Here is a 21,939-nt window from a genome sequence, read left to right as displayed (position 1 = left end):
CGCCTTGGAGAGGCTTCGTCGTCGGCAGGAGAGGGATGGGCTCCCAAGGGAGCCGTCGCCGGAGACGCCTGACGATGACGACGACGACAATGAAGATGCTGATGAAGACGGCGACATGGCTGCCCGCCTCGGCCTCAGCCCGGATCTGAGGCTGGGCCAGGGGTCGTCGAGCCAGCCCCCGAGCGGGCTGGCGCCGTCGGTATCCGGGGCCGGGACGTCGGGGTCCCGGTCTGAAGAACGGGGGCAGGCCGAGGGGGTACCTGACCCCTTGGCCGAGGTAGTTGAGGTGACCCCGGGGAGTCAGGCCGACCCGCCTGTTCCCCAAGAACCGTTGCCCGTGCCGACTGCACAGGAGGGTGATCCTCGGGTCGCCGTGGCTGCGCCTGGGCAGTCCATCCCTCTGGTGCCTCGGGCGCCCGAGGCAAGGATGGTGCCGAAGCCGGTAGCAGGGCTAACCTCGGTGGTACCTTCGGGGACCGAGGCTCGAGGGACCTCCCCGCCGGCACGATTGGTCGTGGCCCGGAGTGGGTAAGTATCTTAGGATACCTCCGTCCCGGCTCCTCCTTCATATGTCCTGATCCTGCTCTTCCCTTTCTCCCCAGCAAGCGGAGGCACGGTTCGACCGGTCTGGCTCCCCGGAAGGTCCTCAAGACGGCGTCGGCTTCTGCAGCTAGTGCCGCGCCGGGCCTCGCCGGCCAGCTGACCTCCTCGCAAGATGCCCCAAAGCGGGGGGCTCAGGCGGCACAAGTTGCCGTGGGGCGAGCTCCCGAGGCTGACTCCTCTGTCGAGGCGGCCGTCGTGCCGAGGGAGACTGCTGGCGCGGCTGCGGCCTCGAGTCCACCAGACGTGTTGCCGTCGCTGGCACCGACTTCTGCCGAGGCCGTTGCCATTCTGGCCGTGGAGCCACCCGTCGCCACCGATGCTGAGATGGTCGAGGCGTCGCTACCTGATGCCTCGGAGGAGGGGGGGGCGCAGAACCGCGACCCGTCCTGGGGAGCGGCAGCCTCGTCCCCGCGCGGCGTAGTCCCGACGGGCGGCGTCAGTCGCTCCGGTTCTGGACCCGTGGTGCTTCGGATCCCCTCTTCGTTCTTGACGATGAGCGAGAGGAGCAGTCTTGGGACGGGCTTCGTGAGTGTGCCGAGGCGACGGTGGGGTCGCTTCGGTCGACCCTGGAGGTCCTTTGCAGGGACGTTCCCAAGATTCTCCAGGTAAGGGTTTCAAGCATACCTTTCACGTGATCAAGGCATTTTTGTTGACGCCCCGCTTCCTTTCCTCAGGATCTGACGGATCTGAGCGCCGCCAAGTCATCGTTCATCCGCCGCGAGGCCGATGTCTGGGGTTCGCTGCGGTTCCTGAGGACCACGCTTGTCGAGACTACCGAGCGCCTCTCCCAACGGAGCGCCGAGGTGGCGGACCTTCGGTTGCTCTGCGTCGATCTGGGAGCGGAGGCAGCGGCGGCACGCACAGAGGCGCGACGACAGCAGTTGGAGCTTGGCCAGGTCATCGGCGAGCAGGACCAATCTCGGGGCCGGGCCGTCGAGGCTGAAAGCCGGGCTAAGGCCCTTGGAGACCAGCTAGCTGAGGCGTCTGCTCGGGCCGGAGCCCTTGCGGCAGACCTAGCCGTGGCCCAAGCCGCATCCTCGGAGCAGCGTGCCCGACCAGACGATATGTCTTGGCTGTTTTAAGATTTTGATTCAGCTTCATTCTTCAACTCGTGTTTGAAGACTTCTGCTTTGGCTGTTTGCAGAACTCGAGTCTGCCCTCGATGAGTCCACCAAGGCACTTGCCCAGGCGACCGAGCAGAGGGAGGCCGACCACGTGGCCATGTCCGAGGCTATCTCGGCCTTCTGCCGGGTCTTTGGTCTCGACGACGTCCCCTCGGGAAGCTCCCCTTAGAGTCGCCTGCAGGCCTTGGGTGACCACGCGCGCGGCAGACTCCGCGAGGCGCTGCATCACGGCGTCAGGCGGGCCTTCGCCGTGCTCGCTTCCCACTACGACGTGGATCTGGAGCGGGTCAGTGAGGGGTATTGCCTTCCCAACGAAGATGAAGCTGCCCTGGCCGAAGTCCAGAGGCTTGACGTGGCCGCCGCGGGCCCAAGCGCGGTGCTGGCGACCACCTTCGAAGCAGAGATCCTTTCGCTTGCGCCGTCGTCCGAGGCCGGGGCGGATCTCGCCGAGGGTGGAAACGAAGCCGAGGGCGCAGCTCCTTCTCCGGGCGACGCCTGATTCTGCCGGAGCAGTTTATTTTGAATGCGTAGTGCGTATGTGTCTTTTGCGGCCGCCGAGGCCCGAACACTTTGTCGTCACAATATAAAGCCGTGTCTCTTTTCCTCCTGTTTTGCGTGTCCGGGCTCGTTCGTCAGTAGCAGGATTGCTTACCCAAGTAAGAGTTATTTTTCGTGGTAGGTGACGAGTGAGGTTTCCGTATCCCGGAGGCGTAGGAGTCCCTCGGCTCGGTCGGCCTTGCCACTTACTGATATAGCCGGCAGACGCGAAAGTCGTTTTGGTGGAAGACTTCTTTCGAGGAAAATTTTGACGCAGAGGGGGTTCGCCCCTTCTAGCCCCCGAGGGAGGGTCGGGCTTTGCCGAGGCAAGGCTGAACCTTCCTTGATGGTTAGACTTTGTATGTAAGCGAGGTATATGAACGACTTGAAAACATCTTAAGGGTAGAAGCGACGTAGCTGTCGGATGTTCCAAGCGTTGCTGTAGACCTCGCCTTGACTGTTGGCCAGCTTGTACGTCCCGGGCTTCAAAACCTTGGCGATGACGAACGACCCTTCCCAGGGAGGCGTGAGCTTGTGCCGCCCTCGGCGTCTTGTCGTAGTCGAAGCACCAAGTCGCCCACCTGGAGGTCTCGGGACCGAACCCCTCGGGCGTGGTAGCGTCGCAGGGACTGCTGATACCGCGCCGAGTGTAGTAAGGCCACGTCCCGAGCCTCTTACAGCTGGTCCAGTGAGTCTTCTCGGTTGGTCTGGTTGCGTCGGTCGTCGTAGGCCCTCGTCCTTGGGGAACCGTATTCTAAGTCTGTGGGCAAGATGGCCTCGGCTCCATAGACTAGAAAGAACGACGTGAAACCCGTGGCTCGACTTGGCGTCGTCCTCAGGCTCCAGACCACCAAGGGGAGTTCCTTCATCCATCGCCTGCCGAACTTGTGGAGGTCGTTGTAGATCCTCGGCTTGAGTCCTTGCAGAATCATGCCGTTGGCACGTTCTACCTGTCCATTCGTCATGGGGTGTGCCACGGCGGCCCAGTCCACCCGGATGTGGTGGTCTTCGTAGAAGTCCAGGAACTTTCTGCCAGTGAACTAGGTGCCGTTGTCGGTGATGATGGAGTTCGGGACCCCGAAGAGATGGATGATGTTGGTGAAGAATGCCACCGCCTGTTCGGACCTGATGCTGTTTAGGGGTCGGACCTCGATCCACTTGGAGAATTTGTCGATGGCAACCAGTAGGTGCGTGTAGCCCCCGGGTGCCTTCTGCAAGGGACCGACGAGGTCCAGACCCCACACAGCAAACGACCAGGTGATGGGTATTGTTTGCAGAGCCTGAGCGGGTAGGTACGTCTGCCTTGCGTAGAATTGACACCCTTGGCAGGTGCGGACAATTCTAGTGGCGTCGGCCACCGAGGTCGGCCAGTAGAAACCCTGTCGGAAAGCGTTGGAAAAGCGTTTCCAACAAGGGCTCGAGGTGCTGCGTGATGGCCGCAAGCCCCCGAGTGTATTTCTTGTAAGAGCTCCTGGCCTTCGGCGATGGATATGCATCGCTGGAGGATGCCGGAGGGGCTGCGGTGGTAGAGCTCCTTTCTGTCACCCAGCAAGACGAATGACTTGGCGCGTCGCGCCAGTCGCCGAGCTTCGGCTCTGTCGAGGGGTAGCTCTCCTCGGTGGAGATATTGCAGGTACGGGGTCTGCTAGTTTCGATTATGCGTGACCCCATTCCGCTCTTCCTCGATGCGCAGAGCCTCACCCTCGGTAGCCGAGGGTGCCTCGGGCGGGGCCGAGGCCTTCTCGGGCTCGGGCGTGTCGTTTGTCTTGACTGAGGGTTGATGTAGGTCCCGGGAGAAGACGTTCGGGGGAATCGTTGTTCGCGCCGAAGCTATCTTCGCTAGCTCGTCCGCAGTCTCGTTGTACCGCCGGGCGACGTGGTTGACCTCGAGCCCGTAGAACTTGTCCTCCAGGTGCCGAACCTCGTCGCAGTAGGCTTCCATCTTCGGGTCGCGACAGTGGGAGTTCTTCATGACTTGGTCGATGACAAGCTGCGAGTCACCGCGAGCGTCGAGGCGTCGGACCCCTAGCTCGATGGCGATGCGCAACCCGTTGACCAGAGCCTCGTACTCAGCCACGTTGTTGGACGCCAGGAAATGGAGGAGCAGCATGTAGCGGAGGTGCTTCCCGAGGGGCGAGATGAAGAGCAGGCTCGCACCTGCCTCTGTTTTCATCAGCGACCCGTCGAAAAACATGGTCCAGAGTTCCGGTTGGATCGAAGCTGCCGGGAGCTGGGTGTCGACCCATTCAGCCACAAAGTCCGCCAAGACTTGAGACTTGATGGCCTTCCGAGGGGCGAACGAGATTGTCTCGCCCATGATTTCCACCGCCCACTTTGCAATCCTACCCGAGGCCTCTCGGCACTGGATGATCTCCCCCAGGGGGAAGGATGACACCACAGTCACCGGATGAGACTCGAAGTAGTGTCGCAACTTCCGCCGCGTCAGAATCACCGCGTACAACAGCTTCTGAATTTGTGGGTAGCGGATCTTGGTCTCGGACAGTACCTCACTGATGAAGTAGACCGACCTCTGGACGGGCAATGCATGCACTTCTTCTCGTCTTTCGACCACGATCGCGGCGCTGACCACCTGAGTGGTAGCGGCGACATAGATCAAGAGGGCTTCTCCGGTAGCGGGAGGCACCAGGATGGGTGCGTTCGTAAGGAGCGCCTTCAGGTTCCCGAGGGCTTCCTCGGCCTCGGGGGTCCAAGTGAAGCACTCGATCTTTCTTAAGAGGCGGTACAGAGGTAGGCCTCTTTCGCCGAGGCGCGAGATGAAGCGGCTCAGAGCCGCAAGGCATCCCATGACCCTCTGTACGCCTTTCAAGTCCTTGATGGGCCCCATGTTGGTGATGGTCGCGATTTTCTCCGGGTTGGCCTCGATGCCCCGCTCGGAGACGATGAACCCCAAGAGCATGCCTCGGGGGACTCCGAAGACGCACTTCTCGGGATTGAGTTTTACGTCTTTCGCCTTGAGACACTTGAATGTCGTTTCAAGGTCGGAGAGGTGGTCGGAGGCTTTCCTCGTCTTGACTACGATGTCATCGACGTAAGCCTCGACGGTCCGACCAATGTGTTCGCCAAACACGTGGTTCATGCACCTTTGGTATGTCGCACCCGCATTCCTCAAACCAAATGACATAGTAACATAGCAGTACATACCAAAAGGTGTGATGAAAGAAGTCGCGAGCTGGTCGGACTCTTTCATCTTGATTTGGTGATACCCTAAGTAGGCGTCGAGGAATGACAGGGTTTCGCACCCAGCAGTGGAATCCACGATTTGATCGATGCAAGGCAGAGGGTAGGGAACCTTCGGACATGCTTTGTTTAGACCAGTGTAGTCTATACACATCCGCCATTTCCCTCATTTCTTTCTTACAAGCACAGGGTTGGCAAGCCATACAGGATGGAATACCTCTTTGATGAACCCTGCAGCCATCAGTTTGTGGATCTCCTCGCTTATGGCTCTGTGCTTTTCTTCGTCGAATCGGCACAGAGGCTGCTTCACGGGTCGGGATCCAGCTCGGATATCCAGCGAGTGCTCGGCGACATCCCTCGGTATGCCAGGCATGTCCGAGGGACTCCACGCGAAAACTTCGGCGTTCGTGCGGAGAAAGTCGACGAGCACTGCTTCCTATTTGGGGTCGAGCTCGGAGCCGATCCGGATCTGCTTGGAGGCGTCGTTGCTGGGGTCGAGAGGGACGGACTTAACCGTCTCTGCTGGCTCGAAGTTGCCGGCGTGGCGCTTCACGTCTGGCGCCTCCTTGGAGAGGCTCTCCAGGTCGGCGATGAGGGCCTCGGATTCGGCGAGGGCCTCGGCGTACTCCACGCACTCCACGTCGCATTCGTACGCGTGTCGGTACGTGGGGCCAACGGTGATGACCCCGTTGGGGCCCGACATTTTGAGCTTGAGGTAGGTGTAGTTGGGGACGACCATGAACTTGGCGTAGCATGGCCTCCCCAGTACTGCGTGGTAGGTTCCTCGGAACCGGACCACCTCAGACGTGAGGGTTTCCATTCGGAAGTTGGAGGGAGTCCCGAAGCAGACGGGCAGATCGAGTTGTCCGAGGGGTTGGACGCGTTTCCCGGGGATGATCCCGTGAAAAGACGCCGCGCCGGCCCGGATCGAGGACAGATCGATCTGCAGGAGCCCGAGGGTCTCGGCGTAGATGATGTTGAGGCTGCTGCCTCCGTCCATGAGGACCTTGGTGAGCCTGACGTTGCCGATGACGGGGTCGACAACGAGCGGATATTTCCCCGGGCTCGGCACGCGGTCGTGGTGGTCGTCCCGGTCGAAGGTGATGGGCTTGTCGGACCAGTCTAGGTAGACTGACGCCGCCACCTTTACCGAGCAGACCTCCCGACGCTCTTGCTTGCGGTGCCGAGCTGAGGCGTTCGCCATTTGCCCACCGTAGATCATGAAGCAGCCGTGGACCTCGGGGAACTCCTCTGTCTTGTGATCCTCCTTGTCGTTGTTGTGTGATGGAATAAGTCATGTGTGGAGGACAGTCCGCAGTCCGCACAGCATCTCTGCTGCAGGACAGCAGCAACGCAGCAGCTTTTGACTGCAAGGACTGCGGCAGACAGCAAGGACTGCGGCAGGCAGCACAGCAGCAGTCTTTTGACTGCGAGGACAGCCTGCAGGCATCTCCTTTTCAGTTTCAGCTTTTGGAGGACAGCAGCTTGCTGCAGTTTGCAGTTTTTCCTTTTTGACTAGAGTACAACAGCACCTAGTGGTTAGTGCAGTTTGTAGGACAGCATATTCGCAACTCTAGGAAGCATATGCTGCAGCCCCTTGGGCTATAAATATGTATCCCGACCCTTAGACGGGCATGGCATTGTGTAGTGTTTGAAGAAATAAACAGAAAATTGCCCCAACTCATAGTGTCATCCTCTGATGAGAGTTAGAGTCCCTCTACTTACAATTGGTATCAGAGCCAAACTATCCTGTAGCCTAAACATCTCTTGCTCATCTCCTTCCCGCGCCTCTCCCCACACTCAGTCGGCAGCAAGAGCTCCAACTGTTCCTTCCTCCCCTGCTCAGACGAGCAGCCTTTCGTCTGAGACAGCCTCTTCCACTCGCAGCGACCCCTCACTAGCCCACCATGTCCCTACGCTCGGTCACTTCGAGTGCGCGGCGCCAGCAGGAGGCCGAGGTCGCCGCGGCACAAGGACGCGAGCGAGCAGCAGCAGCGGCTGCAGCGACAGCGGCGAGGGCAGCACGGTTGGCGGCGGCGGAACTGGCAGCGGCGAGAGCGGAAGTAGAAGCAGCGGAGGCGGCGGATGCTGCACGTGCGGCGGCAACAGAGCTCGAGGTTCTGCGCGGCAGTAGAGCAGGCAGCTCTGCTTCTGTCGACGACAACACCGACGAAGAGCTCAGGCTGGCGAGGGAAGCAGCGCGAGAGCAGGCGGCACAGTGGGCAGCCGCGCATCCCCATGGGGGCGCGCGTGGCGGCAGCCCGGATAGGCGCCGACACGCTGACGGCGCTCCAGGCAGGGGCGCACGCGGCGGTAGCCCAGACGGGCGTAGACGCGCCGGCGGTGCTCCCGGCGGCGGCGACCGAGTCGACGGAGATCGCGGCCTCTACAGGCGGCGCGGTTCTCCCTCCCCGGATCGGTACCATGGTCGCCGCATGGCCCAGGCCATTGTCAGGGACATCGGTCCCGGCGGTGGGTGGCCTACCCTCACCAAGACCAACTACGTCGAGTGGGCCGCGGTGATGAGGGTACGGCTCCAGGTTCGCCACATGTGGGAAGCAGTTCGTTACGACGACGTCGACTACCACGAGGATCGGCGGGCGCTGGATGCTCTCATTGCTGCAGTCCCGCCCGAGATGCAGTTTTCGCTTTCCCAGAAGCGGACTGCCAAGGAGGCCTGGGACGCCATCGCTGCGACCCGCATCGGCAGCGATCGTGCCCGCAAGACCACACTGCAGGCACTTCGCAAGGAGTGGGAGAACCTGGCCTTCAAGCCAGGTGAGGATGTTGATGACTTTGCTCTCCGCCTCAACACTCTGTTGCAGAAGATGGTGCAGTTCGGCGACGACACCTACGATGAGGAGAGAGCTGTTGAGAAGCTCTTCCGTTGCATCCCCGAGAAGTACAGGCAGATTGCTCGCTCGATCGAGTCTCTGCTAGACCTCTCCACGATGACGATCGAAGAGGCGATTGGTCGCCTCAAGGTGGTCGACGGCGACGAACCACAGGCTCTCTCTGGGCCTATCACTATCGGCGGGAAGCTACATCTCACTCGGGAACAGTGGGAGGCCTGCCAGGGTGACAAGAAGAAGGGGGAGTCCTCCTCCTCGACACGAGGCCGCAAACGCGGCAAGCCGCGCAAGCCGCGTGGAGGCGCCCAGGCCGGGGCGCGAGGACATGCTGAGGGTGGTGCTCGTGGAGGTGCCCAAGGCGGCGCCGTCGGCAACAAGAAGCCGGCACGAGACGACGGCTGCCACAACTGCGGCAAGCTTGGCCACTGGGCCAGGGATTGTCGGCAGCCACGACGTGGCCAGGCCAACGTCGCACAGGCGGAGGCGGAGGAGGAGGCCCTGCTCCTGGCACATGCAAGCATCGAGCCATCTCCAGCGGCACCGGCCGCAGCGGCACTCCTCCACCTTGATGAGTCGAAAGCACGCGCTTTCCTCGGCGACGGCTCCAACAAGGACATGATCGAAGGATGGTGCCTCGACACCGGCGCCACTCATCACATGACCGGCCGACGGGAGTTCTTCACCGAGCTTGACTCTAGCGTCCGAGGCTCCGTCAAGTTTGGGGACGCCTCCGGCGTAGAGATCAAGGGCGCCGGCTCAGTCGTCTTCACCGCCGCGTCTGGTGAGCACAGGCTGCTCACCGGAGTCTACTACATCCCCGCGTTGAGGAACTCTATCATCAGCTTGGGACAGCTGGATGAGAACGGTTCGCGCGTGGAGGTTGAGCACGGAGTCATGAGGTTCTGGGATCCCTCTCGTCGCCTTCTTGCCAAGGTACGCAGGAGTGCAAATCGGCTTTACATCCTCAATGTGAAGGTGGCACAACCTTGCTGTCTTGCTGCTCGTCGAGACGACGGGGCATGGCAGTGGCACGAGCGCTTCGGGCACCTTAACTTCGAGGCCCTGAAGCGGCTCAGTGCCAAGGAGATGGTACGAGGCCTGCCGTGCCTTGACCATGTGGAGCAATTCTGCGATGTCTGCGTGTTGACAAAGCAGAGACGACTCCCCTTTCCCCAACAGTCGAGCTTCCGAGCCAAGGAGAGGCTCGAGCTCGTGCATGGGGACTTGTGTGGCCCGGTGACACCAGCCACACCAGGAGGACGACGCTACTTCTTGCTGCTCGTCGACGATCTCTCCCGCTACATGTGGGTGATGATCCTTGGCAGCAAGGGAGAGGCTGCGAACGCCATCAGGCGTGTGCAGGTCGCTGCGGAGGCGGAGTGCGGCCGCAAGCTGCGCGTGCTGCGCACCGACAACGGTGGCGAATTCACGGCGGCTGAGTTCGCGTCGTACTGCGCGGATGAGGGCGTTCAGCGCCACTACTCCGCGCCGTACAGCCCGCAGCAGAACGGCGTCGTCGAGCGACGCAACCAGACGGTTGTGGGGATGGCTCGGGCTCTCCTCAAGCAGAGAGGAATGCCAGCTGTCTTCTGGGGAGAGGCGGTGGTGACAGCGGTTTACATCCTCAACCGCTCGCCCACCAAGGCTCTCAACGGGATGACACCGTACGAGGCTTGGCATGGGCGCAAGCCGGCGGTCTCTCATCTACGGGTCTTCGGCTGCCTCGCGTTCACCAAGGAGCTTGACCACATCAGCAAGCTCGACGATAGGAGCACCCCGGGGGTGTTCATTGGCTACGCGGAGGGCTCGAAGGCCTACCGCATCCTTGACCCAAGAACACAGCGTGTGTGCACGGCGCGCGACGTAGTGTTCGACGAAGGGCGAGGATGGGCGTGGGACAAGGCGGTGGACGACGGCACGACTCCGACGTACGACTTCACCATCGAGTACGTCCACTTTGAGGGAGCTGGGGGAGTAGGCAACTCTTCTCCGAGCAGGTCTACCCCAGCCCCTAAGTCTCCACCGACTCCAGCGCCACACTCTCCAGCTCCTGCTACAACGAGCTCTTCACCACCACGCACTCCAGCCACGACTCCGGCTACAGCGAGCTCTTCGCCACCACGTACTCCAGCACCGACGGTACCCTCTCCGGGAACGTCCTCTCCGACACCAGCTCGTGTCGAGCACGACCCAGTGGAGCTCGTGACCCCTCTGTCCCGCGACGAGGAGCGCGTCGACGCGTGCTACGACGGCGAGCCGTTGCGGTATCGAAGGGTGGAGGGCCTTCTCATCGACCCGTCGGTGCCAGGCCCTGCATCTCGCATTCTGGCAGGAGAGTTGCATCTTGCATGCGACGATGGTGAGCCTCGGTCTTTCGCGGAGGCCGAGCAACATGCGGCTTGGCGTGCCGCGATGCAGTCGGAGATGGACGCGGTTGAGACGAACCGCACTTGGGAGCTCGCTGATCTCCCTCATGGTCATCGCGCGATCACCCTTAAGTGGGTGTTCAAACTGAAGAGGGATGAAGCCGGCGCCATCGTCAAGCATAAGGCTCGCTTGGTGGCACGCGGTTTCTTGCAGCAGGAGGGGATCGACTTCGACGATGCCTTCGCCCCTGTAGCACGGATGGAATCCGTGCGACTCCTCCTTGCGCTGGCAGCCCTGGAGGGCTGGCATGTTCATCACATGGATGTCAAGTCGGCGTTTCTTAACGGCGACTTAAAGGAGGAGGTCTATGTACACCAGCCGCCAGGTTTTGCGATCCCTGGCAAGGAGGGCAAGGTGTTGCGCCTGCGCAAGGCTCTCTACGGCTTGCGACAGGCACCAAGGGCGTGGAATGCCAAGCTGGATTCCACGCTCAAGAGGATGGGCTTCATGCCAAGCCCGCACGAGGCGGCCATCTATCGGCGGGGCAATGGAGATAATGCCCTGCTGGTGGGTGTCTACGTCGACGACTTGGTGATCACCGGCGCCAAGGATGCAGAGGTGGCAGCGTTCAAGGAAGAGATGAAGGCCACCTTCCAAATGAGTGACCTGGGGCATCTCTCCTTCTACCTGGGGATTGAGGTGCACCAGGGAGACTCCGGGATCACACTTCGCCAGACCGCCTATGCCAAGCGCATTGTTGAGCTGGCTGGGCTCACCGACTGCAACCCAGCTCTCACTCCGATGGAGGAGAGGCTGAAGCTGAGTCGCGACAGCACGACGGAGGTGGATGCTACTCAGTACCGGCGTCTTGTGGGGAGCCTTCGCTACCTCGTCCACACACGACCTGACTTGGCATACTCCGTCGGCTACGTTAGTCGGTTCTTGCAGCGACCGACGACGGAGCATGAGCAGGCTGTGAAGAGGATCATCCGCTATGTTGCGGGGACTCTCGACCACGGTCTCTACTACCCGAGGTGCCCTGGGGAGGCACACCTTGTCGGGTACAGCGACAGCGACCACGCCGGCGACATCGACACTAGCAAGAGCACAAGCGGGATCCTCTTCTTCCTCGGCAAGTGCCTCATTAGCTGGCAGTCGGTCAAGCAGCAGGTGGTGGCCATGTCCAGCTGCGAGGCCGAGTACATAGCGGCGTCCACTGCTTCGACTCAGGCGCTCTGGCTGGCTCGACTGCTCGGTGATCTCCTCGGGAGAGACACTGGAGCGGTGGAACTCAGGGTGGACAGCCAGTCCGCTCTGGCATTGGCCAAGAACCCCGTGTTCCATGAACGGAGCAAGCACATCCGGCTGAGATACCACTTCATCCGAGACTGCTTGGCAGAAGGGAGCATCAAGGCGCGCTACATCAACACCAAGGATCAGCTTGCAGACCTGCTCACCAAGCCCCTTGGGAAGATTAAGTTTGTTGAGCTTTGCTCCAGGTCCGGAATGGCTCAACTTTCCCACAAGGCGACACACAAGACTTAGGGGGAGAATGATGGAATAAGTCATGTGTGGAGGACAGTCCGCAGTCCGCACAGCATCTCTGCTGCAGGACAGCAGCAACGCAGCAGCTTTTGACTGCAAGGACTGCGGCAGACAGCAAGGACTGCGGCAGGCAGCACAGCAGCAGTCTTTTGACTGCGAGGACAGCCTGCAGGCATCTCCTTTTCAGTTTCAGCTTTTGGAGGACAGCAGCTTGCTGCAGTTTGCAGTTTTTCCTTTTTGACTAGAGTACAACAGCACCTAGTGGTTAGTGCAGTTTGTAGGACAGCATATTCGCAACTCTAGGAAGCATATGTTGCAGCCCCTTGGGCTATAAATATGTATCCCGACCCTTAGACGGGCATGGCATTGTGTAGTGTTTGAAGAAATAAACAGAAAATTGCCCCAACTCATAGTGTCATCCTCTGATGAGAGTTAGAGTCCCTCTACTTACATTGTGGGCCCTGCCACCTTCCGCCGGTGGCCCGACCTTGTGAAAGTGGCGCCGAAGCATGACGCACTCCTCAAGGGTGTGCTTGACGGGCCCCTGATGATAGGGGCACGACTCATTGAGCATCTTATCGAAGAGATTGGCACCTCCAGGAGGTTTCCGAGGGTTCTTGTACTCAGCGGCGGCGACAAGGTCCGCGTCGGTGGCATCGCGTTTCGCTCGCGACTTCTTCTTGTTCTTCTTCTTGGTGTCGCGCTGAGCGGACGCCTCGGGGACTTCTTCCGGCTGGCGGCCCTGGGGCTGCTTGTCCTTTCAGAAGATGGCCTCAATCGCCTCCTGGCCAGAGGCGAACTTGGTGGCGATGTCCATCAGCTCGCTCGCCCTTGTGGGGGTCTTGCGACCCAGCTTGCTCACCAGGTCGCGGCAGGTGGTGCCGGCGAGGAACGCGCCGATGACGTCCGAGTCGGTGACGTTGGGCAGCTCGGTGCGCTACTTCGAGAATCGCCGGATGTAGTCCCGGAGAGACTCTACCGGCTGCTGGCGGCAGCTTCGGAGATTCCAGGAGTTCCCAGGGCGCACGTACGTGCCCTGGAAGTTGCCGGCGAAGGCTTGGACCAGGTCATCCCAGTTGGAGATCTGCCCCGGAGGCAGATGCTCCAGCCAGGCTCGAGCGGTGTCGGAGAGGAACAGGGGGAGGTTGCGGATGATGAGGTTGTCATCGTCCGTTCCACCTAGCTGGCAGGCCAGTCGGTAGTCCGCGAGCCACAGTTCCGGCCTCGTCTCCCCCGAGTACTTTGTGATGGTAGTCGGGGTTCGGAACCGGGTCGGGAACGACACCCGTCGTATGGCCCGGCTGAAAGCCTGCGGACCGGGTGGTTCGGGCGAGGGGCTCCGATCCTCCCCGCTGTCGTAGCGTCCCCCACGCCTGGGGTGGTAGCCTCGGCGCACCCTCTCGTCGAGGTGGGCTCGACGGTTGCGGTGGTGGTGCTCGTTGCCGAGGCGACCCGGGGCCGCAGGCGCCGTGTTGCGCGTGCGCCCGGTGTGGACCGAGGCTTCCCGCACGAATCGGGGAGTCGCGGCGTGATGCTCTGAGGGGTACCCCTGCCTTCGGGAGGCAGAGCTTTCGGCCCGTCGGACCGCGTCGTCCTCCAGGAGATTCTTGAGCTCTCCCTGGATACGCCGCCCTTCGGTGGTCGATGGTTCCGGCATCGCGCAGAGTAGTATTGCTGCTGCAGCCAGGTTCTGGCCGACCCCACTGGAAGCCGGTGGCGGCCTTGCCCTGACGTCGTCGGCAATGCGGTGCTGGATGCCCTGGGGTAGATGACGCGCTTCTCCGGCCGGAGCTTGGTCTGCCCATTCCTGCCCGATGTTCCGCCGGAACTGCTCAAGTGTTCCTGCTCCCTCGTCGAGCCTGGCCTGCATCTCGCGGATTTGCTCGAGCTGTGCGTCCTGACCCCCCGCAGGGACTGGGACCACAGCTAGCTCCCGAAGGATGTCAACGCGAGGCGCAGGCCTAGGGGGATCGCCGCTCTCCGGCATACCAAGATGGTTGCCTTCGCCGGGACCCCCTAGATCGACGTGGAAACATTCACGACTCGGGCCGCAGTCCTCGTCGCCGAAGCTGCGGCTACTATCGGAACAATCGGAGAGGCAGTAGTCGCATGTGGTCATGAAGGGTTACCGAGCCTGGAGAAATCCGAACAAAAGTCGGGCTCGTCTGATGGAATAAGTCTTGAGCATCTAGAGGACAACAGTCACTTTTGACTGTCCTCTGTAGTCCTTTAGCATCTAGAGGACAGTTTTAGCATCTAGAGGACAGCAGTCGCTTTTTGACTGTCCTCTGTAGTCTCTTTAGCATCTAGAGGACAATCCTGTTGTGTAGTGTGTGTGAGAAGGTGTGGTAGTGCAGCCTCTAGGGCTATAAATATGGGTCTCCAACCCTTAGATGAGTATGGCATTGTGTAGTGTTTGAGAAAATAAACAGAAAATTGCCCCAACTCATAGTGTCATCCTCTTGATGAGAGTTAGAGTCCCTCTACTTACATCGTCATCTTCCTCGGAACTCGAGGGTCCGTATGTCGAGACGGCCGTCAGTCTGTCCCAGGGCGACCGCATATGGTACCCCGGAGGGTTGGTACATGCCTCTATGAAGGCTTCCACCGAAGCGAGGTCGCTTGGTGGGTCGAAGCTGAATCCAAAAGGCACGAGATGGGAATCGGTCGGTACCTCTTGGTCGACGGGCGGTGACGAAGTCGCGTCAGGGCGGACTGCACCGTTGTCTCAGGTACGAGGGCGATGCCCAGCAAGTCCTTCGCGAGCGTGCTGGCGTCGTTCGTCTGCTTGGGGTTGGCGTGTTGCGGGGAAACGGCACTCGTCTTCGTCTCAGACGCAAGGTCGAAGCCCGACGTGTCCCCCGCTGGGGCGCCGGCGTCGTCGACTTGCTCGACAGCCGACGAGGTACCGCCTCCTGCTTGGCCATGGTTGCCCCGCCTCCTCCTTCGTCGGTGGGGGAGGTGACGGGACAAACCCGGATGTTGTTCTTCCGCCATGTGGGGAAGACGTCGTTGATTCCGCCGCCGGCGGGCGGGCTGACGGCCGCCATTGTCGCTGTCGCGCGGCGGAGGAAGGAGTATCATGTCGTAGCTGCCGTCGAGGGACATGAACTCAAGACTCCCGAAACGGAGCATCGTCCCGGGTTGGAAAGGTTGCTGGAGACTACCCATCTGAAGCTTGACGGGAAGCTGTTCGTCAACACGCAGCAGACCCCTACCTGGCGTGCCAACTGTCGGCGTTTCGACCCCGGGGGGTCCCTGGACCGACGAGTAAATTGTCGCTGCGTGTCCCAGCCCAGATGGGTCGGCGCGAGACGGGACACAAAGGGGGGAGAACAGTAAGGGGAAACCGCGGCCTTCGTGTTGTCCTGCGCCCAGGCGGATGGATGCGCTTGCAGTAGGGGGTTACAAGCGTTCGCGTGGAGGAAGAGCGAGAGCGAGAGCCTTATGCGTCGGCCCGTTCTCCCGCGCGACCAACCCTCCGTACGAGAGCCCTGGACCTTCCTTTTATAGACGTAAGGAGAGGGCCCAGGTGTACAATGGGGGGTGTAGCAATGTGCTAACGTGTCTAGCAGAGAGGAGCTAGTGCCCTATGTACATGCCGTCGTGGCTGTCGGAGAGGTGTTGCTGCCCTGTTCATGTGATGTCGTGGCCGTCGGAGGAGAGCTGGAGCCCTGCGGAAGTACAGCTGTCGGGGCTGTCGGATCCTTGCTGACGTCTCCTTGCTGACGTAAGGGGCTGGGAGCTGCCGTCGTCATGGAGTGTGTGGGGTGTCATCATTACTTGTTTACTGGGGCGAGCCAGATGGGACGCCGGTCTTGTTCCCCGTATCCTGAGCTAGCTAGGGGCAGGGTAATGATGGCCCCCCTGGCGACGTGGCTGGTCCGGACCCGAGTTTGGGCGAGGTGGCGATTCCTCCGAGGTCGAGGTTGAGTCCGAGCCCTAGGTCGGGCGAGGCGGAGTCCATCGTCTTCCGGAGCCGAGGCTGAGTCCGAGCCCTGGGGTCGGGCGAGGCGGAGTTCGTCGTCTTCCGGAGCCGTGGTTGAGTCCGAGCCCTGGGGTCGGGCGAGGCGGAGTCCATCGTCTTCTGAGTCGTGGTTGAGTCCGAGCCCTGGGGTCGGGCGAGGCGAAGTCCATCTTTCGAGGCCGAGACGGGGGCCGAACCCTAGGGTCGGGCGAGGCGGAGCTTCCTATGTCGCCCGAGGCTGGACTTAGCCGCTGTCGACCTCACTCTGGCGAGTGGCACGACAGTCGGAGCAGGGCAGGTGTCGCTGTATTCCTGTCAGGTCGGTCAGTGGAGCGGCGAAGTGACTGCGGTCACTTCGGCCCTGTGGATTGAAGAGCGCGCGTCAGGATAAGATGTTAGGCGATCCTTGCATTAAATGCTCCTGCGATATGGTCGGTTGGTGTGGCGATTTGGCCAAGGTTGCTTCTCCGCGAAGCCTACCCGAGCTGAGCCTCGGGCGAGTCGATGGTGCGTCCGTTGCTTGAGGGGACCCTCGGGCGAGGCGTGAATCTTCCGGGGTCGGCTGTCTTTGCCCGAGGTCGGGCTCGGGCGAGGCGGGATCGTGTCCCTTGAGCGGAGCCTTGGCCTGAATCGTGCCCATCAGGCCTTCGCAGCTTTGTGCTGATGGGGTTTACCAGCTGAGATTAGGAGTCTTGGGGGTACCCCTAATTATGGTCCCCGACAACTGGTGACATGGATGTGTTGCGTGTACCTCACGATGTAGGAGCTTGAGAGTGCGACGGGAGCTCAGCTCATCGGTGGCCTTGTAGATGACAACCACAGTGCGTTATGAGTCCTAGAAGTCGAGGTCATCGTTGACCTAATCGGGGAATGGGTTCTTGGCTACCTTGGCATTGTCACTGTTCTTATGGGGTCACGAGTCATGTTGTCGCATTTGTCAGTCGGGGCACTGTTGGTCGGGGCATTGTTGGTTAGGGCTTTGTCGAAAGCGCTTGGCTAGGTCCTTGACTACTCTGCACTCAGTGAGGTCGTGGGTACTTGACTTATGCATGGTGCATACTTCCCGGTGCTCTAGGGCGTCAGATGGGACTGCTTGACGTCACACAGGACTAGGCCCGCTATCACTCCTTGTGGTGACATAGACCTAGGCCCCCATGAGGCCTTTCCTTTTTCTTCTTTCGGGGCTTGGCCTGGGAGGGCCCGATTGCGCTAGCTCCAGCTGTGTTTCGTGGGGGCGTGCCTCGCTGTACCCTTGGTTGTCCGTGCACACTTGTCTGTCAGATAGAGCAGCTCTCTAATGGCCTAGATGTCATGGGCGGCTAGCTTCTTGAATATCTTCTCGTTCTGAGTACCTTGTTGAAAGACGATGATGGTAGATGCTGCCGAGATGCACGAAATGGTGTTCCTAACCTTGCAAAATCACTTCACAAAGGTGCACAAATACTCACTAGGTTGTTGTTGAACGACGTAGTTAGACTCCACGCTAGGATAGAAGTAAGTGCCCTCAAAGTTGGACACAAACTGTTAGCAAAGCTCTTCCCAAGACCAGATGTAGGCCTTAGGAAGATTCATGAGCCATGACCAGACATGGTTAATGCAACATGGAAGTAGTTTACCATCACCTCTTCCTCGCCATCAGTAGCGATGATAGAAGTGGCGTAGATCCGGAGGAACTTGATGGAATTGATCCTATCATACTTCTCTGAAAGGTAGGGGTGAAACTTTTGCAGCCATGCCACCTACCAGAGCGTTGAGGTGAGAGCCACACAACCGGCGCCGGAAGGATGGACTGTGTGTGCTACATGTCTTGCAGGTGGCGTTGGCCTGAGTGGGTGCAGTTGCTCGTCGTCTCCCTTGTCATGGTGACGATCACACACGTTCTAGGCTCTATGTGGCTGCCTGAGTTTATGGTGCATCGCACAAGCTTGAGGTTGAGGAGGCAGAGCCCTATGTCATGGCTCCAAAACCTAGGGTATGGCCCCGGTGGTCGGGTCTGGAGAGGCTAACGTCGACGCACAGGAGTGCACAGTTAACACGTCATGGCCGGCTGCAACCTTAGAGTGAGGCAACATAGGCTGAGAACGTCCAATGTTAACCCTGGCGGCGGCTGTGAACCTAGCGACATCTTGTCACCATTGCTGAGCAGTGGCTTCTCTAGCGTCAAGGTCTAGAGGATTGCAGAGAAGAGCTTCCGTGGCATTGAGGCTAACGACGTTGTCAACATCAAAGTTGAGGCATCACCAAGCTCGACGTCATCGCCATTGCTGGGAGGAATCTTCATGCTTGGAGGTTGTCTCGCCATGGTCCTGACGCGAAGGTACGAGAGTGGCATGTGCTGAATGGTCGCGCCTCGCCATCTCTTGCGGAGGCATGCGGTGCAACACCCATAGGGCATGGCATACTCTAGGAGTGTGGGCCAAAGTAGGGTATGCGGGAACAATATTGTGTGACCCGATTGGGGCATGTCCTACAGGAGTCAACAATAGACATGACTAGGCAATATTGCGACATCGTCTATGTTTATGTTGCGACTCGCGAATGGAGTTGCTAGTTGAGCGGATGTGTTGGCGTCTGCATAGCTGCACAACATAACATAGCGCCCTGAAATTCAAGAAAGAGGTGGTCCCCTACTTGGCGCGCCAAATATCGTTGTGATACGACATTAGGGTACTGTATGTAGCCAAAAGAGGGGCATGTGAGTTTGTGGATAGAGTGAGGGTACTGTATGTACACTGATCTTGAGTGCAACCTGGTTACTACCACATAGACAGTTGGGCAGTTTATAGAGGTTTGGGTCATGCTATGCGTAATACACTAATAGCCTACTTTCTCTTGTGTATGATGGATTGATAAACACAAAAATGAAGAAGATTATAAGCTCAGATATCAATTGAGCACCACGACCTCCTAGCTCCCCCTTTTCATGTGGTTTTGGTTATAGTTCTAGACTATCGGTCTCTAGTTCACCTCTATGTCTGCCCTTTAGAAGTTGGTTGGATTCACCCCCTCTACGCTACTCTACTTTTATAAGCCAAGGGAGAGAGAGTTACGAGCCTGCAGGATGGCGGACCTCACACAACAGAGGCTCAACAACTCTTATATTGTCATAGTTGTGGGGTCGTACGCTGTGGCATACCATGGTCATTCCACAGTGTTGAGCATGCTATGGAGTAGTGGCAAATATGTCTTGTTGTAGAGATAGATATGGAGTCAGTCCACGTTGCTGGATATGACATAGTTGGTAACTGTATAGCAGTATGTTCTTTATAATGTTTCGTGGTACTCTAGCACGTTCAAGCGTGGCTACATGACCAATGGCACATAGAATAGTGATCTTGAGTACGCCTGTCGCCTATGTCATGGCAACAATGCGCCTATTTGATCGTAACATACTAAAATTGTTCCATCCTTTTTTCTCTCGAATACACATGAGAGCCGCGTATCAATTATATTAAGAAGATAAAAACCACAAGTACAAGAGACCTGTATAAAAAACATACAACATACACAAAAAGGAGAAAGATGACCCTTTCTCCTAGCTAAACTTGGGCAGCTACCCAATGTAAGTAGAGGGACTCTAACTCTCATCAGAGGATGACACTATGAGTTGGGGCAATTTTCTGTTTATTTCTTCAAACACTACACAATGCCATACCCGTCTAAGGGTCGGGATACATATTTATAGCCCAAGGGGCTGCAGCATATGCTTCCTAGAGTTGCGAATATGCTGTCCTACAAACTGCACTAACCACTAGGTGCTGTTGTACTCTAGTCAAAAAGGAAAAACTGCAGCAAGCTGCTGTCCTCCAAAAGCTGAAACTGAAAAAAGAGATGCCTGCAGGCTGTCCTTGCAGTCAAAAGACTGTTGCTGTGCTGCCTGCCGCAGTCCTTGCTGTCTGCCGCAGTCCTTGCTGTCTGCCGCAGTCCTTGCAGTCAAAAGCTGTTGTGTTGCTGCTGTCCTGCAGCAGAGATGCTGTGCGGACTGCGGACTGTCCTCCACACATGACTTATTCCATCATTCTCCCCCTAAGTCTTGTGTGTCGCCTTGTGGGAAAGTTGAGCCATTCCGGACCTGGAGCAAAGCTCAACAAACTTAATCTTCCCAAGGGGCTTGGTGAGCAGGTCTGCAAGCTGATCCTTGGTGTTGATGTAGCGCGCCTTGATGCTCCCTTCTGCCAAGCAGTCTCGGATGAAGTGGTATCTCAGCCGGATGTGCTTGCTCCGTTCATGGAACACGGGGTTCTTGGCCAATGCCAGAGCGGACTGGCTGTCCACCCTGAGTTCCACCGCTCCAGTGTCTCTCCCGAGGAGATCACCGAGCAGTCGAGCCAGCCAGAGCGCCTGAGTTGAAGCAGTGGGCGCCGCTATGTACTCGGCCTCGCAGCTGGACATGGCCACCACCTGCTGCTTGACCGACTGCCAGCTAATGAGGCACTTGCCGAGGAAGAAGAGGATCCCGCTTGTGCTCTTGCTAGTGTCGATGTCGCCGGCGTGGTCGCTGTCGCTGTACCCGACAAGGTGTGCCTCCCCAGGGCACCTCGGGTAGTAGAGACCGTGGTCGAGAGTCCCCGCAACATAGCGGATGATCTTCTTCACAGCCTGCTCATGCTCCGTCGTCGGTCGCTGCAAGAACCGACTAACGTAGCCGACGGAGTATGCCAAGTCAGGTCGTGTGTGGACGAGGTACGAAGGCTCCCCACAAGACGCCGGTACTGAGTAGCATCCACCTCCTCCGTCGTGCTGTCGCGACTCAGCTTCAGCCTCTCCTCCATCGGAGTGAGAGCTGGGTTGCAGTCGGTGAGCCCAGCCAGCTCAACAATGCGCCTGGCATTGGCGGTCTGGCGAAGTGTGATCCCGGAGTCTCCCTGGTGCACCTCAATCCCCAGGTAGAAGGAGAGATGCCCCAGGTCACTCATTTGGAAGGTGGCCTTCATCTCTTCCTTGAACGCTGCCACCTCTGCATCCTTGGCGCCGGTGATCACCAAGTCGTCGACGTAGACACCCACCAGCAGGGCATTATCTCCATTGCCCCGCCGATAGATGGCCGCCTCGTGCGGGCTTGGCATGAAGCCCATCCTCTTGAGCGTGGAATCCAGCTTGGCATTCCACGCCCTTGGTGCCTGTCGCAAGCCGTAGAGAGCCTTGCGCAGGCGCAACACCTTGCCCTCCTTGCCAGGGATCGCAAAACCTAGCGGCTGGTGTACATAGACCTCCTCCTTTAAGTCGCCGTTAAGAAACGCCGACTTGACATCCATGTGATGAACATGCCAGCCCTCCAGGGCTGCCAGCGCAAGGAGGAGTCGCACGGATTCCATCCGTGCTACAGGGGCGAAGGCATCGTCGAAGTCGATCCCCTCCTGCTGTAAGAAACCGCGTGCCACCAAGCGAGCCTTATGCTTGACGATGGCGCCGGCTTCATCCCTCTTCAGTTTGAACACCCACTTAAGGGTGATCGCGCGATGACCATGAGGGAGATCAGCGAGCTCCCAAGTGCGGTTCGTCTCAACCGCATCCATCTCCGACTGCATCGCGGCACGCCAAGCCGCATGTTGCTCGGCCTCCGCGAAAGACCGAGGCTCACCATCGTCGCATGCAAGATGCAACTCTCCTGCCAGAATGCGAGATGCAGGGCCTGGCACCGACGGGTCGATGAGAAGGCCCTCCACCCTTCGATACCGCAACGGCTCGCCGTCGTAGCACGCGTCGACGCGCTCCTCGTCGCGGGACAGAGGGGTCACGAGCTCCA

The 21,939-nt window shown here is 59.2% G+C and overlaps 1 protein-coding gene across 4 annotated transcripts in view; it reads left to right on the top strand.

The window, feature by feature from the left end:
* The window catches only part of LOC100278771 (uncharacterized), a 52,204-nt gene that overhangs the window by 14,361 nt on the left and 15,904 nt on the right, over positions 1 to 21,939 (top strand). The window lies entirely within an intron of this gene.

This window comes from Zea mays, chromosome 7 (genome assembly GCF_902167145.1).
Source record: "Zea mays cultivar B73 chromosome 7, Zm-B73-REFERENCE-NAM-5.0, whole genome shotgun sequence".
Classification (NCBI taxonomy): Eukaryota; Viridiplantae; Streptophyta; class Magnoliopsida; order Poales; family Poaceae; genus Zea; species Zea mays.
Note: the sequence above shows the minus strand (reverse complement) of the source record. Positions and strands in the feature narration are given on the sequence as shown.